The sequence below is a fragment of the Giraffa tippelskirchi genome, chromosome 7 (genome assembly GCF_054371585.1).
Source record: "Giraffa tippelskirchi isolate mGirTip1 chromosome 7, T2T-mGirTip1v1.2.pri, whole genome shotgun sequence".
Taxonomy (NCBI): domain Eukaryota; kingdom Metazoa; phylum Chordata; class Mammalia; order Artiodactyla; family Giraffidae; genus Giraffa; species Giraffa tippelskirchi.
In genome coordinates this window covers 94,139,608-94,163,353 of record NC_137281.1, presented here as the reverse complement: position 1 = coordinate 94,163,353, position 23,746 = coordinate 94,139,608, and the positions used below count along the sequence as shown (strand labels likewise).

General features: G+C 37.9%; 1 long non-coding RNA gene across 8 annotated transcripts in view; it reads right to left on the bottom strand.

The window, feature by feature from the left end:
- Positions 1–23,746, bottom strand: part of LOC145512748 (uncharacterized) — a 630,718-nt gene that overhangs the window by 549,064 nt on the left and 57,908 nt on the right. The window lies entirely within an intron of this gene.

Sequence of the window (23,746 nt, the reverse complement as noted above, 5' to 3'; positions counted from 1 at the left end):
AAATTACACAAAATAAAATATATAGAGAAAAAAAGTGTAATTAAAACAGAACACCAGTGGATTGTGGGAAAATAACAAGAAACCTAACATAAGGGTAACTGACATCCCAAAATGGAGGGGGGGAGGCAGAAAAAATATTTGAAGTAATAATGGCTGAAAAAAGTCTAAATTTGACAAAAATCATAAATCCACAAATCCAACAAGCTCACCAACAATCAAGAAGAAGAAAAAAAGAAAACTGCACAAAAGCAGATCAAAATAAAATTTATGTAAACTTCAGGCATGGGAGGGTTGAGGGGAACAGTCATAAAAGTACCCAGATGGGAAAAAAAACACATTGTGTACAAAAGGGAAAAGAATGCAGTAGACTTCTCACAAGAAAATATGCAAGGCAAAACAGAAGATAATGAAATATCTTTAAACTACAAACAAACAAAAAGAAAGAAAAAAAGAACTGTCAACCTAGAATTCTATAGCCAGACAAATATATTTTAAAAACAAATACTTATTCAGGCTTACCAAAGCTGAAAGAATTTATCTCCAGCAGACTAAAATACAGAAAATACTAAATGAAGTTCTTCAGGCAGAAGGAAAATAAACCTAGATGGAAATGTGGATCTCTTCAAAGAAATGAAGTTCACAGGAAAGGTGACAAAATATAAAAGATTTTTTTTTTCTCTCCTTAAAGCAAAAGTAATAATCGTGTATTATGGGGCTTGTAGATTTGGAAGTACAACTTGTTACAAATATAGAACAAAGGCTGGGAGGGACAAAATGAAAACAAGTGGTTACAAGTTTCTTACATGATATGCCAAATGATATAGCATTATTTGAAAATAGATTGTGATAAATTTAAAGTAATAATGTAAACTCTACACTGACCATATAGCAAATGAAATAAAGATGTATAGCTAACATGCTAATAATGGAATAAAATAGTTATTTTAAAAAACCAATCTGACTAGAAAAAGTAACAGAGAAGAAAAGGAACAAAGAACAGAATGGACAAATAAAGCCTAAATAGCAAGTTGGCAGATTTATACATGACCGTACCAATACTCAAATTTATACTATATAATATATACTATTATATATTAACACATTAATCAGTGATATAAAAATTTATTATTTGACTGCTGTGATGGTTTCATGGGTACATATATAAGTCAAAACTGATCTAATTATATATTTAAATATGTATGGTTTATTGTGCTTCAATTATACCTCAATAAATTTGTAAAATAGGTAACAAAAGAAGACAGAAAAAGAAAGAAAATAATGCAATTTAAAATAGTCTCAAAAATATAGAATACTTAGAAATAAATTTCTAAATAGTCCAAGTAAAAGGCATACATTGTTAAATTACATGAAAAGTAAACAGTACCAATTTTATACTATATTAAAGAAGTTTACTTGATAAAGTTATAATATGTAAAAGTAAAAGGAGAGCAAAAAAAGATATACATGAAAATATCAGTCAAAGAAAAAAGAAGTGACTATATTAATATTAGACAGAATGGACTTCAGAACAATGAATATTACCAGGGATAGAGAGGGAAATTCATGATGATGATGCAGTCAATTTTTCAAGAGGCCTTAATTATTCTGTTTTTGCACTTAATATCAGAGATTCAAAGTCATGAAGCAAAATCTGATAAAACTAAATGCAGAATTAGACAAATCCATAATTTTAGTTAGAGATTTTAATACTCTCAATAATTGATAAACAAGAGAAAATATCAGTGTGGCTATATAAGACTTGAACAACACTATCAACCAACTTAACCAAGTATATGTTTATGGAATACTCAAAGCAATATTAAAATGCATATTTTTTCTTTCAGGAAGATAGACCATTTTGTGTCTTCAAACAAGACTCACTAAAACTAAAGAAATTGAAAAAACACAGTATATTCTCTGATCACACTGATTAAAATTAAAAATCAAAATTTTAAAATAATATCTTGGACATTGCTCAAATATTTTAAGTTAAATGACACATAACTTTTTTTTTTTTATAAATTTATTTATTTTAGTTGGAGGCTAATTACTTTACAATATTGTAATAGTTTTTGCCATACATTGACATGAATCAGCCATGGGTTTACATATGTTCCCCTTCCTGGACCCCCCTCCCACCTCCCTCCCCATCCCATCCCTCTGGGTCATCCCATTGCCCCGGCCCTGAGCCCTTGTCTCATGCATTGAACATGGAATGGTGTTCTGTTTCACATATGATAATATACATGTTTCAATGCTATTCTCCCACAACGTCCCACCCTCACCTTCTCCCTCAGAGTCCATAAAATTGTTCTATGCATCTGTGTCTCTTATTCTGTCTCGCATATAAGGTTATCGTTACCATCTTTCAAATTCCATATATATGCATTAGTATACTGTATTGTTGTTTTTCTTTCTGGTTTACTTCACTCTGTATAATGGGCTCCAGTTTCATCCATCTCAGTAGAACCGATTCAAATGTATTTTTTTTAATGGCTGAGTAATATTCCATTGTGTATATGTACCACAGCTTCCTTATCCATTCGTCTGCTGATGGACATCTAGGTTGACACATAACTAAGTAAATCCTAGGTCCCAGAAGATATCACAACATTAATTAAAAAATATTTGTAACTCTGAAAAATTATTATACAATATAACAAGATTTGTGAAGCAGTGCTAGAGGAAAGTTTATAGCATTAAATACTTATGTCAGGAAGAAAAGGGAAGACATCCAATCAATGATCTAAGCTTTCAGCTTAAGAAATAAGAAAAAAAAAGAAAATTAAACTGAAGGAGAAGAATTGATATCACAATGATTGGAGCAAGAGGCAATAAAATATAAACAGAAAAAAACACTAGAGAAAATCAAGGAAAACAAAAGCTGTTTCTTTGAAAAGAACAGGAAAATTGATAAACCTTTAGGAATTCTAATCAAGGAGAAAAGAGAAGACACAATTTACCATTATCATTAATGAAAGACATCACTACTGATTCTATAGTTTTTAAGAAGTAATTTTATGAACAACTATATGTTAAATACTTTGATAACTGAAACAAAATGCACAATTTTCTTGAATGACCTGAACTACAAACCCACTAAAGTAGAAATAGATAAGCTGAATGTCCCTATATCTGTCAGAAAAATTGAATTATTACTTTAAAACATCCAACAAAGAAAACTTCAGACCCAGATGACTTCACTGGTGAATTCTACAAAATATTTTAAAAGAAAATAAATTAATTCTACACAGACTTTTCCCAAAAGTAAAAGAGGAAAGAATTCTTTCCAACTCAAACAATGAGACCATCATACCTTGATACAAAAGCCAGAAAGAAGAAAAAAAATTATAGGAACGACCAATCTTACCACTTTGAAAGTGAGAGTGAAAGTGGCTCAGTCATGTCTGACTTTTTGCGACCCCAAGGACTATACAGTCCATGGAATTCTCCAGGCCAGAATACTGGAGTGGGTAGCCCTTCCCTTCTGCAGGCGATCTTACCAACCCAGGGATCAAACCCAGGTCTCCCGCACTGCAGGCAGATTCTTTACCAGCTGAGCCACCAGGGAAGCCCAAGAATACTAACATGGGTAGCCTACGTTAGTATTGACCCAGGAATTGTTCTGACCCAGGACTCGAACTAGGGTTTCCTGCATTGCAGGCAGATTCTTCACCAGTTGAACTACTAGGGAAGCCCACTTTAATTCAGTAATAAAGTGGAGATGCTGGCCAGGGCAATCAGGAAAAAAACAAAAAAAGAAATAAAAGGCTTACAAATTTAAATAGAAGTACAGTTGTCTATATTTGCTACAGCACAATCATCTTTGTTGAAAACTCTGAGGAATCTAACCCCCCAAAAAATGAAATAAATAAGTGAATATGGCAAAACCATAAGATACAACACAAATTAAGTTAAATTTCTACATACTAGCAAACTGAATTTAAAAATCAACTGCATTTCTATATACTAGCACTGAACAATAAAAATCTGAAATCACAAAAATATTTCTTTAAAAATTGAATATTCACATGCCATTCAACCAAGCCATTCCACTTCTAGGTATTTACCCAAGAGAAAAAAAAAAAGCATATGTCTACACAGAGGCTTATACACAAATTTTCATCACAAATATATTTGTAACCCCTGAAAACTGAAAACAACCCAATATTCATCAATGGGTGAAGAAAGAAACAAACCTGATGTAGCCATACGATAGAATACTTCTCAGTAATAAAATGAAATGAATTATTCATACTTGCAACAACATAGATTAATCTTAATATCATTATGTTTTGTGAAAGAAGCCAAAAGACACATTATTGGATGAGTCGATTTACATAAAATTCCAGAGCATTCAGACTAATCTATAAGGACAGAAGGTAGGTTAATGGTTGTCTGGGGCTATAGTTGGGGAAGATGATCAACTGCAAATGGCATGAGGAAATTTTGAAAAGCGATGGAAATGTTTTTGTCTTGTGATGCTAGTTTCATAAGTGTATAAATAAGTCAAAACTGATCAAGTTGTACACATTATGTGTCATTTTGTTGTACTTCAGTTACACTTCAATAAATGCATAGAAATAAACAACTAAAAGAGATATTAAAATAAAGAAAATAGTTTAATTTAAAATAGCCTTTAAAATATGAGCTACAGAAAGGACAAACTTGAAATATATTGAAGACTTTTATACTGAAAACTACAAAACATTATTAAAAGATATTAAAGATGTCTTAGATATATACTATAGAGCACAATGGATTGAAAGAATCAATATTATAAAATGTCAGTTTTCACCAAATTAATCTATAGATTCAATGCAATTCCATTCAAAATCCAATAGACTTTCTTTTCAGAAATTGATAAATTAACTCTAAAAAGTATTTGGAAGTGTAAAGGACCAAGAATATCCAAAAAAGAATGTTAAAAACAAAAAATTGTGAGACTCACACTACCTGATTTTAAGATTTATACTAAAAGCTACAATAATCAAGATATTGGTATAAAAATTAATATATATATATATATATGAATGGAACAAAAGTCAAGAAATAGACCAATATATTGTAGTTTGTTGATATTTGATAAAGGCGACAAGGCAACTCAATGGAGAAAACTGATTTCCAAAGTGCTAGGACAATATTCACAAGTTAAAAAAAAAGACCACAACTCTGGACCTTTACCTCTCCATATAAATATTGATCCAAAATGAATCACAGACCCAAATTTAAAAGTGAAAATTGTAAAACTTCTAGAAGAAAATTTTAGTCATCTTAGATCAAGCAAATACCTAAATGACTCAAAAATTACAGGCTATAAAAATTGGTAAATTATGTTTTGTCAAAATAAAAAATTTCTTCTTCAAAAGACTGTATTAAGAAATATAAAGGCAAGCTCATATCTTACTGTAGAACTACAAATTTAGTATCTCCAAAGCTGGGGTCCCAAAAGTCATTTTGAACCATGACTAATGAGAATTACTGCCTTAAATTCTCAAAAAAAAAAAAGCTTGAGAATCTTATTTTACCATATTCATGGCCTCCACCATGAACCAAAGAAGAAGCATATGGAGAAATGAAAGACATATATTTTATTTTCTCCATATCCTCACCAACATGTGTAATTTATGGGTTTTTTTGATGACAGCTATTCTGACAGGTGTGATGTGATGTCTCATTGCAGTTTTGATTTGCATTTCCCTCATCAGCAATGTTGAGCATCTTTTCACGTGCCTATTAGCCATCTGCACTTCCTCTTTGGAAAAATATCTATTCAGGTCTTCTTCCCATTTTTTAATTGGGTTGTTTGGTTTTTTTAATGTTAAGTTGTATGAGCTGTTAATATATTTCGGATAAAAACCCTTTGCTGGTCATATAATTGGCAAATATCTTCTCCCATTCCATAGGCAGTGTTTTTTGTTTCGTTGATGATTCTTTTTCTGTGCAAAAACTTTTAAGTTTAATCAGGTCCCATTTGTTTCTTTCCAGTTTTATTTCCCTTGCTTAAATGGATTATATATATATATATATATATATATATATATATATATATATATATTTGTTGTTGTTGTTCAGTCACTCAGTCATGTCAGACTCTTTGTGACTCCATGGACTGCAGCACACCAGGCTTCCCTGTCCTACACCATCTCCCAGAACTTGTTCAAACTCATGTCCATTGAGTCAGTGATGCCATCCAACCATCTCATCCTCTGTCATCCCCTTCTCCTCCTGCCCAGAATCAGGGTCTTTTCTAATGAGTCAATTCTTCGCATCAGGTGGCCAAAGTATTGGAGCTTCAGCTTCAGCGTCAGTTCTTCCAATGAATATTCAGGACTGACTTCCTCTAGGATTGACTGGTTTGATCTCCTTGCAGTCAAATGGAATTTCAAGAGTCACCTCTGACACCACAGTTCAAAAGCATCAGTTCTTCAGCACTCAAGCTTTCTTTATGGTCCAACTCTCACATTCATACATGACTACTGGAAAAACCATAGCTTTGACTATACAGACCATTGTTGGCAAAGTAATATCTCTGCTTTTTAATATGCTGTCTAGATTTGTCATAGGTTTTCTTTCAAGGAGGAAGCGTTTTTTTATTTCATGGCTGCAGTCACCAAATGCAGTGATTTTGGAGCCCAAGAAAAGAAAGTCTCTCACTATTTTCATTGTTTCCCCATCTATTTACCATGAAGTGATGGGACCAGATGCCATGATCATTGTTTTTAGAATGTTGAGTTTTAAGCCAGTTTTTTCACTCTCCTCTTTCACTTTCATCAACAGGCTCTTTAGTTCCTCTTTGCTTTCTGCCATAAGGGTGGTGTCATCTGCATGTCTGAGGTTATTGATATATATATAATGTGAAAAAATGTTCTATGTTTACCTCTAAAAGGTTTATGTTTTCTGATCTTACATTTAGGCCTTTAATTCACTTTGAGTTTATTTTTGCATATGGGGTTAGAGAATGTTCTATTTTCATTCTTTTACATATAGCTGTACAGTTTCCCAAGAGCAACTTATTTCTCCATTTTACTTTTTTACCTCCTTTGTTGTAGACTCACTACAGTGTTGTAGACTCACTGACCATAAGTGTGTGAGTTTATTTCTGGGCTCTCTATTCTGTTCCATTGATCTATGGGTCAGTTTTTGTGCAGTACCATACTGTTTTGATTACTGAAGCTTTGCAGTATAGTCTGAAGTTAGAGAGAATGATTCCTCCAGCTCTGTTCTTCTTTCTCAAGATTGTTTTGTCCATCAGCATCTTTTGTACTTCCATAAAAACTTTAGGATTATCTGTTCTAGTTCTGTGAAAAATACCATTGGTATTTTGGTGGGAATTGCACTAAATCTGTAGATTGCCTTGGGTGAAAGAAAATGAAAGTATTAGTCACTCAGCTGTGTCCAACTCTTTGCAACCAGGGACTGTAGCCTGCCAGGCTCTCCTGTCCATGGAATTCTCCAGGCAAGAATACTGGAGTGGGTAGCCGTTCCCTTCTCCAGCCCTTCCCAACCTAGGGCTGATCAAACCTGGATCTCCTGCATTACAGGCAGTTTCTTTACTGGCTGAGCCACTGGGGAAGTCAAAAAAGTGAAAGCATCAGGAACGATATTAATTCTTCTCATCCAAGAACACCATATTTGTTTTCACCCATTTGTGTTGTTCTCAGTTGCTTTCATCAGTGTCTTACAATTTTCCAAACATAGGTCTTTCACCTCCTTAGACCCTCATACACAGTTGGTAGGAATATAAATTGCTGCAGCTACCAGTCTGCTAGAAAAACAGTTTGGAGATTTCTCAGTAAACTAAAAATAGAGCTACCATGTTGTTGTTGTTATTTAGTCACTACGTTATGTCTGACTCTTTTGCAACCGCATGGACTATAGCCTACCAAGCTCCTTTATCCATGGGATTTCCCAAGCAAGAATACTGGACTGGGTTGCCATTTCCTTCTCCGGGGGATCTTCCTGACCCAGGGATCAAACCTGCATCATCTACACTACAGATGGATTCTTTATTACTGAACCACCTGGGAAGCCTAATATGACCCAGTAATTTCACTCCTGCATATATATCCAAAATCCATGGTGATTGCAGCCATGAAATTAAAAGATGCTTACTCCTTGGAAGGAAAGTTATGACCAACCTACATAGCATATTAAAAAGCAGAGACATTACTTTGCCAACATAGGTCCATCTAGTCAAGGCTATGGTTTTTCCAGTAGTCATGTATGGATGTGAGAGTTGGACGGTGAAGAAAGCTGAGCGCCGAAGAATTGATGCTTTTGAACTGATGTGTTGGAGAAGACTCTTGAGAGTCCCTTGGACTGCAAGGAGATCCAACCAGTCCATCCTAAAGATCAGTCCTGGGTGTTCATTGGAAGGACTGATGTTGAAGCTGAAACTCCAATACTTTGGCCACTTCATGCAAAGAACTGACTCATTGGAAAAGACTCTGATGCTGGAAAGGATTGGGGGCAGGAGAAGAAGGGGATGACAGAGGATAAGATGGCTGGATGGCATCACCGATTCGATGAACATGAGTTTGGGTAAACTCTGGGAGTTGATGATGGACAGGGAGGCCTGGCATGCTGTGGTTCATGGGGTCGCAAGAGTTGTACATGACTGAGCAATTGAACTGAACTGATATATATCCAAAAAAAAGAAAAAATACTAATTTGAAAAGGTACCTGTAACATAATGTTCAAAGAAGCATTATTTATAATTTCCAAAATATAGAAGCAACCTAAGTGTCTATCAGCAAACGAATGGATAAAGATGTACTATATATATGTATGCGTATATATAGTACATCTTTATATATATATATGCACGTGTGCTAAGTAGCTTTAGTCATGTCTAGCAACCCTACTGACTGTATTCCGCCAGGCTCCTCTGTCCATGGGGATTCTTCACGCAAGAATATTGTTGTAGGTTGCCATGCCCTCCTCCAGGAGATCTTCCAAACCCAGGGATAAAACCTGCCTCTCTTATACCTTCTGCATTGGCAGGCAGGTTCCTTACCACTAGCACCACCAGGAAAGCCCAATACACACACACACACACACACACACACTATGGAACACCACTCAGCCATTAAAAACAACAAACATTTGCAGCAACATAGATGGACTTGGCGGGCATTAGGTTGAGTGAAATAAGTCAGTCAGAGAAAGACATATTGTATGATAACAGTTTTATGCAAAACCTAAAAAATACAACAAACTAGTAAATTTAACAGAAAAGAAATAGACTCACAGATAGAGAATAAACTAGTCATTACCAGTGTGGAGAGGGAAGGAGGAGGGGCAACATAGGGGTAGGGATCTAAGAAGTAAAACTATTATATATAAAATAAACTACAAGGACATATTATACAACACAAGGAATACAGTCAATATTTTATAACTATAAGGAGTATAACCTTTAAAAAACTGTGAAGCACTATGTTGTACACTTGAACCTTATATACATTGTACATCAAATAAACTTTAATTTTTAAAAGACATATTTTTTAAAGGAAATAAGGACATTAAACCTAGAGAAGGAAAGATTAAGGGATCAATTAATATTGGCCTGCAAGTACATGAGTGATCTCTATGCAGTGATCTGGACTCAGATGCAGTAAATTAAAAGAATGAGAAAATAAGTATGAAAATTTGAGGCCAAGAAAAGGAAACCTAATTTTTAATAGCCAGCTTCCAAATGAGGTTGTGAAATCTGAAATGCTCATTGTATAAATTATCACTCAGTAGGTAAAATAATCATAACCACAAGAAGATAATCTGGAGAATTTAAATTTTTCTTCAAAGGGACTAGACTCAAGGGGGCCACTGTGTGAAGCTCAAATAGTGACATCAAAGTCCATTTGCTACGAAGTGCCCATTCTTAAATTGGGTACTCAGAAAATTTCTACACAAACAATCTATATCTTTCCATCCTTATGCTAAGTTATACAATGATAGTGTGATACTGAAACACTACAATGCTATAGTTTCCTCTTTGTTGGTCTACTTATAAGCAAAGAGTAGTGAGTCTACTCATAAGCGAAGCCCATGAGAAATGCTGGGCTGGAATAAACACAAGCTGGAATCAAGATTGCCGGGAGAAATATCAACAACCTCAGATATGCAGATGATACCACCTTTATGGCAGAAAGTGAAGAAGAACTAAAGAGCCTCTTGATGAAAGTGAAAGAGGAGAGTGAAAAAGTTGGCTTAAAGCTCAACGTTCAGAAAACTAAGATCATGGCATCTGGTCCCATCACTTCATGGGAAATAGATGGGGAAACAGTACAAACAGTGTCAGACTTTATTTTTTGGGGGGCTCCAAAATCACTGCTGATGGTGATTGCAGCCGTGAAATCAAAAGATGCTTACTCCTTGGAAGGAAGGTTATGACCAACCTAGATAGCATATTGAAAAGCAGAGACATTACTTTGCCAACAAAGGTCCATCTAGTCAAGGCTATGGTTTTTCCAGTGGTCATGTATGGATGTGAGAGTTGGACGGTGAAGAAAGCTGAGCGCCGAAGAATTGATGCTTTTGAACTGAGGTGTTGGAGAAGACTCTCAAGCGTCCCTTGGACTGCAAGAAGATCCAACCAGTCCATCCTAAAGGAGATCAGTCCTAGGTGTTCATTGGAAGGACTGATGTTGAAGCTGAAACTCCAATACTTTGGCCACCTCATGCGAAGAGTTGATGCATTGGAAAAGATCCTAATGCTGGGAAGGATTGGGGTCAGGAGGAGAAGGGGACAACAGAGGATGAGATGGCTGGATAGCATCACCGACTCGATGGACATGGGTTTGGGTAGACTCCGGGAGTTGGTGATGGACAGGGAGGCCTGGCGTGCTGCGATTCATGGGGTCGCAAAGAGTTGGACACGACTGAGCGACTGAACTGAACTGAACTGAGTGAGTAAGAGGGGAGATGAGGAAAAGTTGTTAAACTGGTTGAATTTATGTGTATCAGAAACAAAATCTCTCCAGGCAATAAGAGTATATTTCATGTTTATCTGCTCTATCTGAATAATAATTTTCAGAGGGAGAGTAAAATCTAGCTAACAACCAACCCTAGAAACCAGTGAGATAGCATGAATGAAATAGCTGAGGTTTTGCGTTTCTTATATATCCTGATTTCCCCCAGCTGAATGTTGAAAATCAGTATGTATGCATCTGAAGGACTATCACAAAGTAGGCACTTTGAAAATAACTCTTGTTATTACAGAAGTAATGCATGCTCATTTTAGAAAATAGAGTTAAACAAACACACATGCACAAAGAAAATAAAAATTGTCATAGTTTCACCACTCAGCAATCATTACAATTAATACCTGGGTATCAAACATCTCTGTGCTGACCCATCCATAACACCAAAATGGAAGCAGGCAGTAAATATTGCTTGCAATTTTGAGAAGTACATTCTTTTGGTAATATATGGATGCCTCTGCTGTTCCAGCTATTATGCAGGATGAGATTCAGCAAGCCTTAATTAAACATGTGGTTTAATTAAGGTATATAAGAGAAATATAGAAATATAAGAGTAGATTCCTAGCCCCAAAGAGTTCACTTACACCAAATATGTATGTTCAGAGTTTGGTAACTTGATTTATCTGATTACAACAAGCACAATTTAACGGTGTCTTTTTCCTCTTTGTCACCTTGTATTCTAAACATAGGGGTACCATTTTTAATGGCAGTGTCTTACTTTTTCTTTATCCCCAATTCTCTCCTTTGGAAACTAAAATTTCCCACTTAGTTGCAAAATGCACACTATCAGCAGAGATCAAAGGATCAAAAGTTACCATCTTTACAGAAACTCAAATTCATTTCTACTTTTTCATGAGTCTTTGTCCCTAAACTGTAGCAATAACTTTCTCATATTAAAAAAAAAAATAATACTATATAAACAGAAACTATTATCGTTGCTCATTCTTGCTGCCCTTTTTCCACAACCACGGAAAGCCAAATTACTAATTCTTTATTGGATTTGTCATTGGAAATGTTGCCAACATGGAATTAGAATGAGAAAACAATCGCATTTCCAAATCCTTGAATTAGCTCTAATAATTAAGGCATCTTGTGGAGGGCTTCAATGACAGGATAAACTCATCTGTCCCTAGTGCAGGGCGCGTATCAATTATCCTGGGCACGGGGAGGCTGGTACACAACAAATGGAATCAAAATACAGAGGCTGACAGTCTAGACAAAGCCTGACTCTGGTCAAAGGCAGCCGCTCCAAGTGTTATCTTTAAGCCAAGTGGTTTTAAATATGTTTAAATACCAATAGGGGGTTAATTTGAGCCCAATTTGATTTTATTTCTGAATTAATGCTTTTAAAATCTGCTTTTATAATTTCTGCTTATCAAGGATTGCCCTTCTGGTATAAAAACTGAGCCAAGACTCAGTTATCAAATAGTATGAAGGGTTCTGTTAATTAGATAGTGTATCTGTGATGAGTTGTTGACACTGAGATGATGCGTGTTAAATAATTTTAAAATATTCTGCAGGGCAATAACTTGGTGGCTCAAAGCATGGTTCTTCCATTTTTCAGATCCTGATTTGAGTCAAACTAGAAGTTCTTAGTAAAAATTAATGTGATGGTTGTAACACATTTCTTAAATGTAAAATCATTCATATCTCAAAATTATACATATGAGAGGATAAATCTTCTGGCACTCTTTATTAGGCTGCTCCAGACCATCCTAATTCAGCTTCTTTCACATGCTGGTTGGTCTTTAACTGCTCAGTACAGACTGCCAGGAAATTCATCATTACTGTTATTAAACACAATTCTCAGGATTTGCTCTTTTCATAGTGTTTCTTTTAAAAGCTTTTTTGGTGATTTTTCCTCTGGCTTCTCTTTCTACCTCCAAATTACGCAACCCAGGAGAAATCTCAGAAACCGAAATATTTTTTCCCATGTAGGTAAATTAAAGCTCAAGCTGTTAAGGTTTTTTTTCTGTCTGTCTGTCAATTTCCTTTTTCTGGTTATTGTCTGTGACAGCAGAGGCCACGAACAATCCACAGGGAATGGTGTGGGACCTTAAAACAAGCGGGTAACTTTGCATTTTCCAGAAGAAAAATATTGGACACTAGTCTTTAACATCAGGAATGCTGTTAATTAATGAACCAATAATGGTAAAAGGCACAAATCACTATTATCTACGGAGTTCCATTTTAAGTTCCATTTTAAATACTGATTTTTATTTACAACTTTGTTTCTTTAAATTTTTGCTATTTTCTTTCCTCACTAATTTCCTAAGACACATGGTATACTAGAACACCTGTGTCTCATGGAATCTGGAGTCCTAAATCTTCCTTGTCTTTAATTTAACTAATAGCCAGAATATATTCGATCATTGTGTACATGGCTCAGAAAAAGAGATGGCTCTTCTAAGGTACTGAAGCTCTCTGCAAGCCACTAACGTCACAGGAATGCTGAGTTCACACCCCAGGACTACCAATGACTCTGTGGCCTTGGGCAAGTTGACAGCCACACTTTAGTTCAGTCACTCAGTCCTGTCCGACTCTTTGTGACCCCATGGACTGCAGCACCCAGGCTTCCCTGTCCATCACCAACTCCTGGAGCTTGCTCAAACTCATGTGCATGGAGTTGGTGATGCCATCCAACCATCTCATTCTCTGCTGTCCCCTTTTCTTCCTGCCTTCAATCTTTCCTAGCATCAGGACCTTTTCCAATGAGTTAGTTCTTCACATCAGGTGGCCAAAGTATTGGAGTTTCAGCTTTAGCATCAGTCATTCCAATGAATATTCAGGACTGACTTCCTTTAGGATTGACTGGTTTGAACTCCTTGCTGTCCAAGGGAATCTCAAGAGTCTTCTCCAACACCACAGTTTAAAATCATCAATTCTTTAGTGCTCAGCTTTCTTTATAGTCCAATTCTCACATCTGTACACAACTACTGGAAAAATCATAGCTTTGACTATACGGACCTTTGTTGGTAAAGTAATGTCTCTGCTTTTTAATATGCTGTCTAGATTGGTCATAGCTTTTCTTCTAAGCTGCAAGCGTCTTTTAATTTCATGGCTGTAGTCACCATCTGCACTGATTTTGGAGCCCCCAAAAATAAAGTCTCTCATTGTTTCCATTGTTTCCCCATCTATTTGCCATGAAGTGATGGGACCAGATGCCATGATCTTAGTTTTCTGAATGTTGAGTTTTAAGCCAGCCTTTTCACTCTCCTTTTTCACTTTCAACAAGGGGCTCTTTAGTTCTTCTTCACTTTCTGCCATAAGGGTGGTGTCATCTGCATATCTGAGGTTATTGATATTTCTCCCAGAAATCTTGATTCCAGCTTGTGCTTCTTCCAGCCCAGCATTTTGCATGACATAATCTGCATATAAGTTAAATAAGCAGGGTGACAATATACAGCCTTGACGTGCTCCTTTCCTGCTTTGGAACTGGTCTGTTGTTCCATGTCCAGTTCTAACTGTTGCTTCTTGACTTGCATACAGATTTCTCCTTACATACATACAACTGCATACAGTTGACTCCTTAGGCTTTGGTTTTTACATTTGTAAAATAAGGATATTAGAATCCACAAATACCCCTTCCAATTCTAATATTCTATAATTCTTTCCATCAGAGGAGCTTTATTGTTGAGAAAGAATAAAAATGGAGTTCACATGAAAAAAAAACTTGGCAAGCAGCCTTATTAAGCTACTCCAAAGGAGGTTTTGGAGAAAATTATCAAAAAAGAAAGAGCACTGGGCATCAAGTGTAAAAGGAAAGAACATTAGACAAGGAGGGGGGACTTGCTTCTAATCACAATTGTGCCATTAACAACCAAGTAATGATGAACAAATTATGAATTTGAAACTTCGGAAGCCAAAGCTTGGGCTCAAAATTGAAGAGGTTTAATTTTATTATCTCGAGTATCTTTCAGTACAAAAATTCTATGATTCTATAAAAGGGCCCAAAAGTCATGGGAAAGAGTACTTGAAAATGTTCTAACAGTTACCCACAACAGTTAACCACAACACTGAATTTGGCAAGGCAGCTATCATACATGTAAGCTTGCAATACATATCCCAGCCTTTCAGCAGGAGAAACAATAATCATTAATATTTTTCAAGTTCTAGTCTAGTTTATAAATCTGAGAGAACCAAATATTAAAGGGAAAAATGCCAAAATAAAGGTAGTATGAAGGATAATTTCCATATTTTAATAATTTACTGAGTGAAAAATATATAAGGTAATGGGATATTTTTTTCCTCCTGAAACATAAAGTACTGGACATTGCCCAAGGTGAGACTATGAAGGCAGATGGTGTCATCATCCATTCCAGATAGTCAGCTGTGTTTTATTTTCTGATTGCCTCCTTGAAACCCAGCCCAATGCTTTCTCTTTCCTTCAGGACATTGACCCTTCCCCTTAGGGTCTGGAACCTCCACTTTTCATAAGCCCTACTTAGGATAAGTAGCATCTTCCAAGAGCCCATGTTTTGCACCACAGTAAAGAAGAAAGAGATTCTGGTCCCAGTTTCTAATGAGCTTAATATGCCACCTGAGCCAAATCCCTTTAGCCAATTCTTACTCTCATGTCTAGGGAAAGAAAATATTTGAAGGAGTACATGGTCAACAGTTCAGATGCCACTAAAAATCCAACAGATTTATTAGCAAAGAGTTTACTGATGTTCTAAGTAAGAATGGTTTAATACTGAAATTATTATTAATATGAGGACCTCATCTCAGGGTTGACTCCGGCAATACAATATTTTGTTATGATTCCTAAATTCAGGTCAATAAGCATTTGTTGAGCATTACGTGTGCCCAAATTAGTTTAATAAGTCCCCTGAGAGATTAAGATTAATAGTACACTTCTATCCTGAGGAAACTTGTAGTCTCAGAGGAAAGGTAAGAAATGAACATTAAAGTCTATGGGATAACTTCAAAAATACACAAATGGACACCAAAAACATGAAAAGATGCTCAATATCTTAGTCATTTGGGAAATACAAATCAGAACACTAAAGAAGGTAATGGTGTTTGATCTAGGCCTTAAGGACACACTAGAGGAAGAATAGCAGTAGAAGCAGAGAGAACACTTTCAATGGGGCAAGAAAGATCAGGAAAATGTAGGTCATGTGCAGAAAGTAGCTGACAGCCCTGTTCAGCGGTCATAGGATAAGTAAAAGAGAGTAGTAGAAGAGAATATTGGGGCCCATGTAGTTTGGAAAATCAGGTGCCGCTCTTTCCTCCTACCAGGCACATTTCCTCTTGGCAAGGATCTATGTGACAGGACATTCTCTGAAGAAGGTCTGAAATACAGGTCTTTGAAACAATTCTCATAGTAAATGTCTAAATCGGAAGTTCCTTCTATGCTCTTCCTCCCCATATTTCTCTTTTACCTTGAATAGACTTAGGATAGACAAAGCAATTAATCATGAAACGTTCTTGATGCAGTGAAGAAACAACAGTCTGTCTTCCCACGTGGTCCTTTGCTAGGTATTGAATTCTTTAACACTGACAAGCAGTAACAGCCTTCATGTTGTACCTTTGTTACAAAACTCCAAACAGTCACAAGTTACCAGAGTGATTATTTTTCTTTCCATGATGTCAGAATATAGGAAGACCAAGCTATTTTAATTGGGAGCCATCTGCAGCCCTCCTACCTCAATGGAAAGATCCTGTATGATACAAGGATGATCCTGAGGGCTGCCTCCTTCCCCTTCAATTCAATATACTATTCCTAAGGGAATCATGTCCTCAGATTTGATCAGAATGCAATTTGATAGCATTACCCACAAAAGTGTGTGGCAGAAGATGGTGGAGTAGAAGGACATGCTCTCATCTTCTCCTGTGAGAACTATAAAACTACAACTCACTGCCAAACAACTGTTGACTGGAGAATGTTGGATCCCACCAAGAAAAGATACCCCGCATCCAAGGGCAAAGGAGAAGCCCCAGCATGATGGTAGGAGGGGTGAAACCATGTTTAGAATCAAACTCCTTACCCATCAGAGATGCTCAGAGGGCTCAAACAAACCTTTTGCACACCAGGACCCAGACCCCACAGAGACTGAGCCAGAACTATGTTTGAGTACCTCCTGAGAAGGTAGGTACTCCCATCTGAATATTCTCATCTGAATGCAGAGTTCCAAAGAATAGCAAGGAGAGATAAGAAAGCCTTCCTCAGCGATAAGTGCAAAGAAATAGAGGAAAACAACAGATTGGGAAAGGCTAGAGATCTCTTCAAGAAAATCAGAGATACCAAAGGAACATTTCATGCAAAGATGGGCTCGATAAAGGACAGAAATGGTATGGACCTAACAGAAGCAGAAGGTATTAAGAAGAGGTGGCAAGAATACACAGAAGAACTGTACAAAAAAGATCTTCACGACCCAGATAATCACGATGGTGTGATCACTCACCTAGAGCCAGACATCCTGGAATGTGAAGTCAAGTGGGCCTTAGAAAGCATCACTACGAACAAAGCTAGTGGAGGTGATGGAATTCCAGTTGAGCTATTTCAAATCCTGAAAGATGATGGTGTGAAAGTGCTGCACTCGATATGCCAGCAAATTTGGAAAACTCAGCAGTGGCCACAGGACTGGAAGAGGTCAGTCTTCGTTCCAATCCCAAAGAAACGCAATGCCAAAGAATGCTCAAACTACCACACAATTGCACTCATCTCACACGCTAGTAAAGTAATGCTCAAAATTCTCCAAGCCAGGCTTCAGCAATACATGAACCGTGAACTTCCCGATGTTCAAGCCGGTTTTAGAAAAGGCAGAGGAACCAGAGATCAAATTGCCAATATCCGCTGGATCAATGAAAAAGCAAGAGAGTTCCAGAAAAACATCTATTTCTGCTTTATTGACTATGCCAAAGCCTTTGACTGTGTGGATCACAATCAACTGTGGAAAATTCTGAAAGAGATGGGAATACTAGACCATCTGACCTGTCTCTTGAGAAACCTGTATGCAGGTCAGGAAGCAACAGTTAGAACTGGATATGGAACAACAGACTGGTTCCAAATAGGAAAAGGAGTACGTCAAGGCTGTATATTGTCACCCTGCTTATTTAACGTATATGCAGAGTACATCATGAGAAACGCTGGGCTGGAAGAAACACAAGCTGGAATCAAGATTGCCGGGCGAAATATCAATAACCTCAGATATGTGGATGACACTACCCTTATGGCAGAAAGTGAAGAAGAACTAAAGAGCCTCTTGATGAAAGTGAAAGAGGAGAGTGATAAAGTTGGCTTAAAGCTCAACGTTCAGAAAACTAAGATCATGGCATCTGGTCCCATCACTTCAAGGGAAATAGATGGGGAAACAGTGGAAACAGTGTCAGACTTCATTTTTTTGGGCTCCAAAATCACTGCTGATGATGATTGCAGCCATGAAATTAAAAGACGCTTACTCCTTGGAAGGAAGGTTATGGCCAACCTAGATAGCATATTTAAAAGCAGAGACATTACTTTGCCAACAAAAGTCCGTCTAGTCAAGGCTATGGTTTTTCCAGTGGTCATGTATGGATGTGAGAGTTGGACGGTGAAGAAAGCTGAGCGCCAAAGAATTGATGCTTTTGAACTGTGGTGTTGGAGAAGACTCTTGAGAGTCCCTTGTACTGCAAGGAGATCCAATCAATCCATCCTAAAAGAGATCAATCCTGGGTGTTCATTGGAAGGTCTGATGTTGAAGCTGAAACTCCAATACTTTGGGCACCTCATGCGAAGGGTTGACTCACTGGAAAAGACCCTAATGCTGGGTAGGATTGGGGGCGGGAGGAGAAGGGGATGACAGAGGATGAGATGGTTGGATGGCATCACTGACTCGATGGACATAGGTTTGGGTGGACTCCGGGAGTTGGTGATGGACAGAGAGGCCTGGTGTGCTGCGATTCATGGGGCCACAAAGAGTCGGACACGACTGAGCGACTGAACTGAACTGAGAAGGTACGGGTCAGCAGTGGCCTGCTGAAGGGGCAGGGTTTCTGGGTGCAGCAGACCTGGGTATGGCATGAGCTCTCTTGGAGGAGGTCGCCATTAACCCCACCACAGAGCCACCAGGACTTACATAGGACAGGGGAAAGAGACTCTTGGAGAGCACAAACAGAACCTTGTGTGCACCAGGACCGAGGAGAAAGGAGCAGTGACCCCACAAGAGACTGACCCAGACTTGTCCATGAGTGCCCAGGAGTTTCTGATGGAGGCGTGGGTTGATGATGGCCTGCTGCAGGATTGGGGGCACTGAGTGTGGCAGTGCTTGCATGGGACATTTGGAAGGAGATAGCTATTATCTTCATTACATCTACCATAGTTTGACCTCAGGTCAAACAACAGGGAGGTAACACAGCCCCGCCCACAACAGAAAATTGGATTAAAGATTTACTGAGCATGACCCCGCCCATCAGAACAAGACCCAGTTTCCCCCTCAGTCAGTCTCTCCTATCAGGAAGCTTCCATAAGCCTCTTATACTTATCCAGCAGAGCACAGACAGAATGAAACCCACAATCACAGAAAACTAACCAAACTGACCACTTGTCAGTGGTCAATGAAACCATGAAGCCATGCCCTGTAGGCCAGCCAAGATGGATGAGTCATGGTGGAGAGTTCAGACAAAACATGGTCCACTGAAGAAGGGAATGGCAACCCACTTCAATATTCTTGCCTTGAGAACCCCATGAACAGCATGAAAAGGCAAAAAGAAAGGACACTGAAAGATGAATTGCCCAGGCCAGTAGGTGCACAATATGCTTCGGGAGATCAGAGGACACATAACTCCAGAAAGAATGAAGAGACAGAGTCAAATCAAAAGCAATGCCGAGTTATGGATGTGATTGGTGATGGAAGTAAAGTCCGATACTGTAAAGAGCAACATTGCACAGGAACCTGGAATGTTAGGTCCATGAATCAAGGCAAATTAGAAGTCGTCCAACAGGAGAGGGCAAGAGTGAACATTGACATTTTAGGAACCAGTGAACCAAAATGGCCTGGGATGGGTGAATTTAACTCAGATGACCATTATATCTACTACCTTGGGCAAGAATCCCTTAGAAGAAATGGAGTAGCCATCATTGTAAACAAAAGAGTCTGAAATGCAGTACTTGCATGAAATCTGAAAAATAACAGAATGACCTCTGTCCGTTTCCAAGGCAAACCATTCAATATCACAGTAGTCCAAGGCTATGCCCCGATCAGTAACACTGAAGAAGCTGAAGTTGAACGCTTCTATGAAGACCTACAAGATCTTCTAGAACTAACATCCCAAAAAGATGTCCTTTTCATTATAGGGGACTGGAATGTAAAAGTAGAATGTATAGAGATACCTGGAGTAAAATGCAAATATGGCCATGGAGTAAAAAACAAAGCAGGTCAAAGACTAACAGAGTTTGGCCAAGACAAGGCACGGGTCATAGCAAACACCCTCTTCCAACAACACAAGAGAAGACTCTACACATGGACATCACCAGATGGTCAATACCAAAATCAGACTGATTACATTCTTTGCAGCCAAAGATGGAGAAGTTCTATACAGTTAGCAAAAACAAGACTGGGAGCTGACTGTGGCTCAGACCATGAACTCCTTATTGTCAAATTCAGATTAAAATTGAAGAAAGTAGGGAAAACCACGAGACCATTCAGGTATGACCAAAATCAAATCCTTTATGGTTATACAGTGGAAGTGACAAATAGATTCAAGGGATTAGATCTGATAGTGCCTGAAGAACTATGGATGGAGGTTCATGACATTGTACACGAGACAGGGATCAAGACATTCCCAAGAAAAAGAAATGCAGAAAGGCAAAATGGTTGTCTGAGGAGGCCTTATAAATAGCTGTAAAAAGAAGAGATGTGAAAGGCAAAGGAGAAAAGGAAAGATATACCCATTTGAATGCAGAGTTCCAACGAATAGCAAGGAGAGACAAGAAAGCCTTCATCAGTGATCAATGCAAAGAAATAGAGGAAAACAATAGAATGGGAAAGACTAGAGATCTCTTCAAGAAAATTAGAGTTACCAAGGGAACATTTCATTCTAAGATGGGCACAATAAAACTCAGAAATGGTATGGACCTAAGAGAAGCAGAAGATATTAAGAAGAGGTGGCAAGAAGACAGAGAAGAACTACACAAAAAAGATCTTCATGACCCAGATAATCATGATGGTGCGATCACTCACCTAGAGCCAGATATCCTGAAATGCGAAGTCAAGTGGGCCTTAGGAAGCATCACTACGAACAAAGCTAGTGGAGGTGATGGAATTCCAGTTGAGCTATTTCAAATCCTCAAAGATGACGCTGTGAAAGTGCTGCACTCAATACGCCAGCAAATATGGAAAACTCAGCAGTGGCCACAGGACTGGAAAAGGTCAGTTTTCATTCCATCCCAAAGAGGGGCAGTGCCAAAGACTGGTCAAACTACCGCATAATTGCACTTATCTCACATGCTAGCAAAGTAATGCTCAAAATTCTCCAAGCCAGGCTTCAACAGTACATGAGCCGTGAACTTCCAGATGTTCAGACTGGATTTAGAAAAGGCAGAGGAAACAGAGATCAGATTGCCAACATCTGATGGATCATCTAAAAAGCAAGAGAGTTCCAGAAAAACATCTATTTCTGCTTTATTGACTATGCCAAAGCCTTTGACTGTGTGGATCACAACAAACTCTGGTTTATTCTTAAAGAGGTGGGAATACCAGACCACCTGACCTGTCTCGAGAAATTTGTATGCAGGTCAAGAAGCAACAGTTAGAACTGAACATGGGACAATAGACTGGTTTAAAATCAGGGAAGGAGTATATCATGGCTGTATATTGTACCCTACTTATTTAACATATATGCAGTGTACATCATGTGAAATGCCAGGGTGAATGAAGCACTAGCTGGAATCAAGATTGCTGGGAGAAATATCAATAACCTCAGATATGCAGATGACATCACCCTTATGGCAGAAAGCGAAGAACTAAAGAGCCTCTTGATGAAAGTGAAAGAGGAGAATGAAAAAGTTGGCTGAAAACTCAATACTCAGAAAAGTAAGATCATGGCATTGGCCCCATCATATCCTGTCAAACAGATGGGGAGATAATGAAAATAGAGACTTTCTTTTCTTGGGCTCCAAAATCAGTGCAGATAGTCACTGCAGCAATGAAATTAAAAGATGCTTGCTCCATGGAAGAAAAGGTACGACCAACCTAGAAAGCTTACTAAAATGCAGAGACATTACTTTGCCAAGAAAGGTCCATCTAGTCAAAGCTATGGTTCTTCCAGTAGTCATTTTTGAATGTGAGATTTGGACTATAAAGAAAGCTGAGCACCGAAGAATTGATGTTTTTGAACTGTGGTGTTGGAGAAGACTCTTGAGAGTCCTTTGGACAGCAAGGAGATCAAGCCAGTCAATCCTAAAGGAAATCAGTCCTGAATATTCATTGGAAGGACTGATGCTGAAGCTGAAACTCCAAAACTTTGGCCACCTGATGCAAAGAGCTGACTCATTGGAAAAGATCCTGATGCTGGGAAAGATTGAAGGCAGGAGGAGAAGGGGACGACAGAGTATGAGATGGTTGGATGGCATCACCGACTCTATGGACTTGAGTTTGAGCAAGCTCCAGGAGTTGGTGATGGACAGGGAGGCCTGGTGTGCTGCAGTCCATGGGGTCACAAAGAGTATTACACGACTGAGCAACTGAACTGAACTGAAGCTATTTTAACTACCTACTTTATATATTAAATCACTGCAGATGAAAGAGATCTGTTAAGTCACTAAAACATTGTGGAGGGAATATAATATTTAAGAACTAGTTTTATGAGATGCATAGGATAGAAATTTAATTTCTGGTTATAAGACATTTTATCAGCATACATTTCACACATCAAGTTGAATGTTGCTAGAGAAAGTCTATGAACTTAAGCAGCTCTTTCCAACTTAGAGGCCTTGTACAAATGTCTGCTATCTGGCCCTGCATATCCATGATCTTCATTACTATTAGAGTCATTATCACTATATAGCCAAGGAGAATCTACATGAGTCTAGACTAATTTGCACTTTCAGTTTATATAAACAGCATTATACCTCTGTGGCAGAAATATCCTAAGATAGTCCTCCAAGATCTTTGCCTCCTGGTATTCACATCTTGGTGTAATCTCCTCCCCTAGATTATGGACAGGCCTTGTGACTTGCTTCTGCCCTATGGAATATAGCAAATGTGATGGAATATATGTGATTATATGTGTGTGGCTGCATAGTAGCATAGCACCCAACTTACTCTAGTCTCTCTCTCACAGACTTCTAGAAAGAAACTGATAGGAAATGAATCTACCAACAACCTTAAGAGTATGCAAATAGATTATTCCCTACTCAAGCCTCTGGTGAGAACCCAATCTAATCCAACTCCTTGGCTATACCCTCATGAGAACCTAAACCAAGGACCCTGGTGAGTCATGTTCAGACTCTCATCCCACAGAAACTGTTGGAGATAGTAAATTTGTGTTACTTTAAACAATTTTGTGATAATTTTTATGCAGTAATAGAAAAATAATAAAACCTCTAAGAAGTATACCATTCAAAACAGATAAGGGGAAACACATTATGTAAACAGCAAAAAACAAAAACATGAATTAAGTATACCTATGGGCTTTTCAACTCTCTCTACAGGGAAAAAGAAATAGCATGAAACTTCTTACATTTCCAGTTAGAGAGGTTTGGCTTAGAAATGTCCATAAATTCTCAGTATTAGGGAGCTAAATAAAGAGTAGACATCCTGACATCCAACCAAGTAATT